The sequence below is a fragment of the Mastigoproctus giganteus genome, chromosome 7 (genome assembly GCF_048544385.1).
Source record: "Mastigoproctus giganteus isolate SK-2022 chromosome 7, ASM4854438v1, whole genome shotgun sequence".
In the NCBI taxonomy this organism is placed as follows: Eukaryota; Metazoa; Arthropoda; class Arachnida; order Uropygi; family Thelyphonidae; genus Mastigoproctus; species Mastigoproctus giganteus.
In genome coordinates, this window is record NC_143581.1 from 213,570,682 (window position 1) to 213,578,790 (window position 8,109).

General features: G+C 38.6%; 1 protein-coding gene across 1 annotated transcript in view; it reads right to left on the reverse strand.

Moving 5' to 3' along the window:
• The window catches only part of LOC150083658 (katanin p60 ATPase-containing subunit A-like 1), a 115,550-nt gene extending 107,777 nt beyond the window's left edge, over nucleotides 1–7,773 (reverse strand). The window contains exon 1 of the mRNA XM_090377426.1: nucleotides 7,620–7,773. The gene's annotated coding sequence lies outside the window, so the exon portion shown is untranslated. The remainder of the gene's footprint in view (nucleotides 1–7,619) is intronic.
• Between the last annotated feature and the right edge of the window lie 336 nt (nucleotides 7,774–8,109).

The window sequence follows — 8,109 nt, forward strand, 5'->3', positions numbered from 1 at the left end:
ACATCAGCATGTTCGGGAGGCAACTAGAGGGAGGAATACTCTTGATTTGATTATCAGCAGTGATTCTTCATGCATTAAGAATCTGCAGATAAATGAACCACTAGGTGGCAGTGATCACAGTGTGCTGAAGTGGGATTTACTCAAAGAGGTAACTACCATTAGGGGTAAAGGGAAGGGTTATTGCTTTCGTAAAGGCGACTACGATGGACTGAGACAGTATTTAAATTCTATACAGTGGGACCAACTGATGATGTTACCAACAGCAAATGCAAAATGGGAAGCATTCAAAGAACTTATCTTGGAAGCTACTAGGCTTTACATACCAACTAAGAAATATTGTTCAAGGTTTAGGCCTAAATGGATGTCAGATGAACTGATGAGGCATATGGCAGAGAAGAAACATGCATGGGATACATACAAATTAACACATGCCACAGAAGCCTACGATAGATACAAGTTGATCTGTAACCAAGTTACAAAGGAGGTTAGGCAGGCGAAGGCAGAGTACGAGAAATCTTTGGCAAGGGACGCAAAGAAAAACAGCAAAGAGTTCTTTACTTATGTAAACTCCAGAAGGAAGGGGATGAATCAGATTGGTCCACTTGATATCGATGGGGGTCAACTGTTGATGATCCTGCTCAGGTAGCTAACAAACTAAATGAATATTTTGCATCGACATTCTCACACATGAGGAGTTATTTAGCGAGGGGAAAGCCAGAGGTGTATTCAACTCTAGCAGTAAGCTAGAGAATCTTGTAATAACTGAGAGTAAAGTGGAGGAGAAACTGTTGAAGATAAACACATGAAAGGCACCCAGGGTGGATGGGATCTATACAGTTATATTAAAGGAGGCAGCAGAGGAAGTAAGCAAACCCTTAGCCATAATTATGGGAGCTTCCTTGGACTCAGGGGAGGTACCCGCAGACTGGAGATGTGCAAATGTGACCCCAATTCACAAAGGAGGATCAAAGGCTGACACAAGCAATTATAGACCTGTGAGTTTAACTTCTGTTCCAGGAAAATTAATGGAGGCACTAGTTAAAGAAGCACTGCAGGATCATTTAGACAAGACTTCAGTTATAGCTCGGACACAGCATGGTTTTGTTAAGGGGAAGTCTTGCCTGACCGATTTGATTGGATACTATGATGCAGTCACAAAGGAACTGGATGCAGGGAATAATTTTGATATTATATACTTGGATCTTAGAAAGGCTTTTGATACTGTTGCACATGGAAGACTGCTGCACAAATTGGAGCAGTGTGACACTGGAGTCAAATTGCTGCTGTGGATAAAGGGGTGGCTGAGGGGGAGAAGACAGAGTGGACACTGCTCATCGTGGACTAATGTTATTAGTGGAGTCCCTCAGGGCTCAGTGTTGGGTCCATTATTGTTTTCTGTATTCATAAATGATACTGATGATGGTATATCGAGCTTAATGTCGAAGTTTGCAGACGATACAAAGGTAGGCAGGGTTGTCAAGGACACTACTGACACTATGCTGCTGCTGCAACAGGATCTAGAAAGGTTGAGCAGATGGGCTGAGAAGTGGCAAATTAAGTTTAACATTGACAAATGTAAAGTACTACACATGGGAAACAGCAACCCCAGAGCAACGTATCAACTCTGTGGTACTACATCCTACGTGGCCATTCGTTTTTGAGCCACAATGGGAAAATTTGTACAACACCCGTAAGACTGCCAATCGTCCTTTTGGTATTTGTCTCCAAGAGCTACTCAAAGAACTTAATATTAAGGTAGACAAGGTTGCCCAAACACCAAAGCAACCCCTTCCATCCTGGCATGCTCATGTTCCAACATGTGACTTGTTCCTTAGAAATTGGGGAAAGTCGGACACTCCATCGTCTGTCTACCTGCAGCTTTATTTAGCACACCGAGCTGAACATTCTGACTTCGCGCCAGTTTACACAGATGGTTCGAAGTCGGAATCATATGTGGGATCTGCTGCTGTCTTTACAGACAGCCGTACATCGGAGCAGATTCCCTCGGAATGCAGTATATTTACTGCAGAGCTGCACGCTATAGAGTTAGCCTTGGATCACATTAGTGAATGCCAATACAAACGGTTCATTTTATATTCCGACTCTCTCAGCATGTTACAGGCTTTAATATCTGTGAGATATAATCCTCATCCAGTTCTGTTTAATATTCAGCAGAAGATTCGCTTCCTCTGTGGACGTGAATATGATATCCGCTTCTGCTGGATTCCCAGCCACACTGGGATTAGGGGAAATGATTTGGCTGATGCCGCAGCTAAATCAGCAATTCCCAATAATAACCGCTGCCTGTCAGTCCCCTATACAGACTACAGGCAAATAATATACCAGAACATACACTCCCAATGGCAGGACTTGTGGAATTGACAGACTGGGAATAAACTATATTGTATAAAGCCTGTAATTGAACCGTGGCAGTCTAGTCTGCGCAGGAATCGTAAGGAGGAAGTTGTTCTTGCCCGGACCCGCATAGGACACAGTCATTTAACTCATTCATTTTTGCTGAGGGCTGATGACCCTCCTATGCGTGAGTCCTGTGGCACAATTTTAACTATCAGACACCTTTTAATTGACTGTACAGATTTTAGCAGCACCCGTTTTATCGCTTTTAATCATCTGACTGAGCCTTATACACTCAGTCAGATTTTATCCGATAATGACGTGTCTGCTATTTTTAGCTTTTTGAAAACAATAAAGGTTTTTAATCGTATTTAAAATTTATATGTTATTGTTATTTATTTATGTTTTTTGTTTTTAGATCTGGACATGGTGGCCTAATTAATTAGGTCACTGAGATGTTAAATTTTTAGAAATTACCTGGTCTTGGCGCATTATAGCCTTAGCTGCTAATGCGCCAATAAAATCCAAACCAACCAACCAATCTGTGGTACTACACTGACAGTGGTAGAGAATGAAAGGGACCTGGGGGTGGTTGTGCAGACAGATATGAAGTTCTCTGAACAGTGCAGACGGGCTGCAAGAGTAGCTCATGGTGTATTGTCAATGATATATAGGAATTTTTCTAGCAGGGATAAGGAGGTGATTATTCCCTTGTATAAGGCAATGGTCAGGCCACACCTAGAGTACTGTATACAGGTCTGGAGGCCTCATTTCAAAAAGGATGTAGAGCTGCTGGAACGAGTACAGAGAAGGGCAACAAGATTAGTGAATGGAACAAAGGGGTGCTCTTACGAAGAAAGGCTTAAGTTTTGCAAATTACAGTGTCTGGAGACTAGGCGCCAGCGAGGTGATCTGATAGAGGTGTATAAAGCATTGAATGGTTTGAGCATGCTCAATGCTGATGGGATTCTTCCTCTCGCTCAGAATAATCACCTGAGAGGGCATAAATTGAAATTGAGGAAAGACAGATGTAGGATAGACATGCGGAAATTTGCCTTTAGCCAGCGAGTGGTTGGTTGGTGGAACAGACTTCCATTCCTTGTAGTGGAAGTTGATAGCCTAAATAAGTTTAAGGCTCAGCTGGACAGGTATTTTGAACGAACAGAGGGGTGAAGTGGAAGTGGGTTTTTTTTTTTTTTTTTTTTTGGCTGATGCTGCATAAGCTTGCTTTCTTGCATCAAATGCCTCTACTAATGCTAATGCTAGGTCTAGTTATTTGTGTCGCCTTTTGAACTCCCTTTGTGAATTGGTATACATTTGCACACCTCCAGTCCACGGGGACCTCCCCTGACTCCAAGGAAGCTCTCATAATTATAGCAAAGGGTTTGCTTACTTCCTTTGTGGCCTCCTTTAATATAACTGGATAGATCCCATCCACCCCAGGTGCCTTTTTTATGTTTAACTTCAACAATTTCTCCTCCACTTTGATCTGTTATTACAAAATCACTTAGCTCCCTATTAGAGTTTGATAAATTTCTGGCACTTCCCTCATTGAATAACTCCTCATGTGTGAATGTAGATGCAAAATACTCATTTAGTTTATCAGCTACCTGATCATGATCATCAATAGTCAACCCATCTACATTAAGTGGTCCAATCTGATTCATCCCTTTCCTTCTAGAGTTTACAAAAGTAAAGAACTCTTTGCTGTTTTTCTTTGTATCCTTTGCCAACGATTTCTCGTAATCTGCCTTCGCCTGCCTAATCTCTTTTGTGACTTGATTACAGACTAGTTTATATCTGGCATAGGCTTCTGTGTCATCTGATACTTTATATGCATCTCATACATTTTTCTTCTCTGCCATGGGCCTCATTAGTTCATTTGATATCCGTTTACGCCTAAACATTGAACAGTATTTCTTAGTTGGAATGAAAAGCCTAGTAGCCTCCAAAATTAAGTCCCCAAATGCGTCCCATTTAGAATTCAACGTTGGTAACATCATCAGTTGATCGCACTGTACAGAATTTAAAAACTGCCTGAGACCCATGTAGTCACCTTTACAAAAGCAATAGCCCTTCTCTTTAGCCTTGACAGTAGTTACATCTTTAAGTAATTCCCACATCAGTACATTGTGATCACTGTCACCCAGTTGTTCTTTTATCTGCAAATTCTTAATGCATGAATAATCACTGCTGGTAATCAGATCAAGAGTATTACTCCCTCTGGTTGCCTCTCGAACATGTTTCTGTAGAAAAACCATTGAATAAATCCACAAGAGTCGTGCTAGTCTGTGAGTGACCAACCCAAAATTTCCAGTTGATATCTGGAAAGTTAAAATCCCCCATTATAAAACATTCTCATTTACTGACCCACTCTATTTCTCTGCACAATTGCTCATTATACTCATCAGATTCATTAGGCCTATAACTCACACACCTAGTTCATTTTTCCTTTCGCAGTGCTTCTGTCACACCAAACATTCCAATTCTGCACTGCTTATGTCTGTGTGACACCACATCTGATATCTTAACAATATCTGCCTTTGATGTCTTGACTAACACTTCAAGCTCATCAAATTTATTAACTATACTCCTAGCATTGGTGTACATGCACCTCTTTCTACTCTTAGTTACCCAAACACAGCCCATGAATTTATTTGTTCCACTAAGGCTCCCAGCAGTCCTGGAAATCTCCATTGCCTTACTTTCCAGGCTGCTGCTCATTCTAATAGAAGCAGTGCAAGAATCACTTTCGCCTCTGCCTGTGGCCACTGTTAACCTTTTAGTCTGTGTATTCCCACCCCCAAGCTAGCAGTTTTCCAAGCCCCCTAACATTGCCTCCTGTTTCCATTGGTGTACAACAGATTTCCAATTGATAAACTTAAGTGTTTCATTTCTTCTTCTTGTTTCAACCAAACCAGTGATATTGCAATTCACATTTTCTAATTCCTTTTCCAGCTCTAATATCCTATCTTCACTGATGGGCGATCCCACACTGCAACAGGCCAAGTTCAGTTTCCATGCATGGCAGCCTGGTTGTACCCAGGGATTCTTAGCACTCTCTGCTTCCACGCTGATCCTTTCATTGCCATAAGAGGGGGAGTGAAAGCCACTGGGGACTGAGTGCCATTTGTTTGGTCTTTTCCTCTTCACGCTGACCACAAATCTTGGAGAGTACCACTCTACACGTCCTTTGCCACGAAAGTGACTTAACAGGGCTTGCCATCAAGGTGTGCATGAGTGGATTTTAGGGAGGCAGGCCAACCGGACTTCTCTTAAATCTTCTAAAATAGAAAGATATTAAATCCATCAGGGTTTTAGACTGAGTGTCTGATAACAAACAGAATGCCTGTTAACCCTCTAAGCCCTTGCATAAACCACACTCGCATGCATGCAACTATCTGATGCCTGGACTGCATAGAGTGATTTGTCACTCTACATCATGTTTCTGCCACTGCTACCAATATACAGATTCCATTCTCTGAACCAGAAAATGTGGTAATAGGCACTGCTGAGAGATAGTTTTGGTTTACAAGCTGCTGCATGACCACTGTAACTCATTCTATGGAGTTTTTTCCTGATAACTGTTGGTTCTAAACTGGCCCAGTTTTGTCAGCTATATTCAAATCAGCTCCCTAGGAATGATTTTGACATTTCCTCTCACTATCTGTTTCAATAGCTGGCATGATCTGAGTATCATTAGTGGTCATGGAAAAAATTGTGTTATTTGCTGTCTTCCTCTGGCACTCTACAACAAAAACTCCAACCTTTTTTCAACAGCAAAAAGAGTGGAAAATAATCTTATGAATGGATATAGATCCTTTTGTTGTCCCATTCTTCCTCACTTATCTGAGTGTGCATGCCTCTTATAAGTTATATCCTACTTTTAATTAATACTGCCATGAGACCTTTGGAATTAACCATTACTTCCAAGAAGTGAAGTATCCTAATAGTGCATGTACACATAGCAATTTTTTTTAAATTTTTATTGTTTAGAGATGAATATATGCTTTCAGTGATGGAATAATGGAAGGCTTATCTTCTTGACATTTTAAATAATACTATGCCAAAACAATGTTTATGGTGTTCTGTACCTTTAAATTAATTTTGTGCTCTTATGTTTTATAGATATTAAGATACCATGTAAAACTGATTATACCATCATATCAGCAAAATGCTCACACAAACTGCTGATATATAAATATATATGTTTTCTATATCTTGACTTCTTTGGTATCTGATTCTGTAAAGCACATCTGTCAGTAAGTGACTCTGTAAGAATGTTACGGTTAATCACTGTTGCAAGAAATATAATTTATTTATTATTATTATTTTAAACCATATCCTACTGTGTTTGGTGAGAGAGATACACTCGGTGGTGGGATTCAGTTGGCTCACACAAACCTGTTCCTAGAATTTCCTGAGTTCACCAAACTTGTCCCTAAAGGCCATTTCACACCGAACGCCATGCAAGCTATGCTACTTTTGGTCTCTATGTTTGATTTTCTTTTTTATCTTGAAAAGGGAACGTAAGGTGATAGAGAACCGTTTTTTTAAATTTTTGATTCCCACCACTGGATACACTGAATATTCAAAATATTCATAAAAGTTAAATCTAATCTAAATATATCAGCCCATTATTATTTATATACTTTCACAGGCAAAAATTGTGCAAAATACATTTAGCCTTCACATCTTAAGTTGGGAACATTGTGGCTATTTTAAAATATCTCTGGAAACAAAAAAACATCAGCATAATGCTTAGTCCAAAAATAAGATTTTTCACTTATGCAATTAAACTGAATCTTTCTGATCACTGCATTCTTTCCTACGTAAACTACTATATAATTAAACACGCCATACGAGTAAGAAACATCGCTTTGAAAAAAATTTATATTTTTCTCACAAAAATATGAAAGTTAAACAAATGAAACTGAACAGCATAACACATTCTTCACAGAATTTCAAAGCCGCTGAACATAAACTGGCAAAAGCATAAAAAAAAAATTAATATCACTAATATTAAAATATTTTAATAAAATCAAAATACACTTTACTATAATTAAAAACCAAAATTACACAAAACAGAATCTACAAGTTAAGAGTATAGTTAAAATTCTGAGTAAACGTATCAAAAACTACAAATGACATATTGATGTTTTTTCTTCTTAATAACTTCATTTTTTAAAAAATAATTATTTATATGCATTCTTGAGAGTACTAAAAATCAATGAAGACTGCGAGCGACTGCTAAATTTAGTTACCTAAAAAGTTTCCAAAATAAATAAATTAGAAACTGGTTAAAATGAAACAATAGTTAATACAGATGTTCAATCATCATCTTGTCTCAACGTTTTCTTGACGTCTAGACAAAAAGTTAAAAAAATAAAAACAGAATGCCATCTGCATCACAATACAATCAAGTATATCCTGATACGAAGCACAACATTTCCCAGACGCACCCATAGGTCAAAATTCTCATAGCCGCTAGAGTTCCAATAAACAGTATGTGCAGCGTTTGAGAACGAGAATACGAAGAATAGCATAAATATAGTGGGCAACCCGCGGCCTTTTAAGATTTTATGTGTGGCCTTTGTCACACAAAGATGAAATAAAATCATTAAATAATCCTACTACTGTACTTTTAAACTAATATTTTTTAAAATTAAATATTCAAAACGTTTTAATAATAAAAAGCTTTATATTTTTTTTTTCACAATATAGAAACATTATTCAAATAATTAAAAAAGGAAA